The 1,378-nt window shown below is 36.4% G+C and overlaps 1 pseudogene; it reads right to left on the bottom strand.

The window, feature by feature from the left end:
- Positions 1 to 212: 212 nt before the first annotated feature.
- Positions 213 to 312, bottom strand: LOC122104057 (annotated as a pseudogene).
- Between the last annotated feature and the right edge of the window lie 1,066 nt (positions 313 to 1,378).

Here is a 1,378-nt window from a genome sequence, read left to right as displayed (position 1 = left end):
TATATTATTTTATTTCTTTGGTATAAAATGGCAATATTATCTAATTTCAAGTTTTGTAAAGGTTATGTTATGTAAAGGCCTTTCTAAGGAGAAAATTTAATACACTGATGTCAAACTAACCTTTAATTCTATGAATTACATGTATTGTTACACTTGTATTTTTGTAATCAACTTTTTAATAACTGTTTTTCATTTCTTGCATCAGAAGAATGAAAAATATGGAATACTTCACAAATTTTCATATCCTCCTTGTGCAAGTGCCATGTTAATCTCTGTATTGTTGTAATTTGGGTAGACCTGCTGCTGAAGCATGTATTATCCTCTAAATTTAAGTACGTAATGATACAATCTTTATACAGACATATATCCATGGTTGCCTATTTGTAACAAGGAACCCTTATTGTTCCTAAAAATGCTATTGATCTTATTTCTCTAAATTTCTGTGTACAGTGGAAAAAACTTATATAGTTTGGTCGATTGCTCACATTTACAATTTTTTGGTCAATGACTATTTTGTCATTTTCATTTTAAATTTGATCATACTTTGAAGCCTTTACAGCTAAGTCCAAAGGTGGTGGCTTTTCAAGTACTTATTTATCAACCTAGTTAGCTTTGTGGAGCTAATGGATTCAAAGTAAGCCTTACTTAAGAGCTACTTCTAACTTTCTGCAGGTTAAAATTTCCCAAATGAGGTCTTCCTGGGACAAATGTCTACCTGAACTGTGAAGACTCAGGGTCTATGTTGAGGGGGCAGAATGATGCAGGCTCCAGCCTCGGGATTATCTGAGGACTGTGTTTGGGATTAGGAAAACTCTTGGAACGCCAGGCTACAGAGGGAAAATGTTCCCTCTCCCTATCTCAAAACATGTCACAGACTCATGGGAGCTGAGGAAGTGGCTCTTCTGCTTGCTTAAGCATAGATGAACAGGTGGTCAAGCATTTTGCTGAGATTGGAGAAGTGGTTTGAGCTTGCTCTAAAATAGTTTAGATAATAATATACCTGGACATTCTCTCATAGGTTAAGTAAAAATGTATCTGTGGAAAATTTTTGTGTGAATGTTTTCTGACCAAATCTTGGCAAAGATTATGCTTGCTAGTCTTTAAATACCCACTAACAATAAAGCACAGCATGCAGTGGCAATTGCTGTTTGCACACTGCATCCCCTGTGTCCTGGTGATTTTGTGACCCTTACCCAGGGACCGCAATGCACTAGACGTTGACCCTGAACCCTTACCTTTCTTCCATGTAGGAACAGACCAACCAGAATATCTTACCCTGACAGCATGGATTGTCTTACTGGAACAAAAATAATCTTAGTTACAAGGGATCATAGAATGAGATGAACAGTTCAGACAGAATTGTTCAGAATGGAAGGTA

The sequence above is a fragment of the Dipodomys spectabilis genome, unplaced genomic scaffold, assembly GCF_019054845.1.
Source record: "Dipodomys spectabilis isolate Male_0828 unplaced genomic scaffold, ASM1905484v1 ptg000020l, whole genome shotgun sequence".
NCBI classification, from domain to species: Eukaryota; Metazoa; Chordata; class Mammalia; order Rodentia; family Heteromyidae; genus Dipodomys; species Dipodomys spectabilis.
This window is presented reverse-complemented; position numbering and strand designations above follow the sequence as displayed.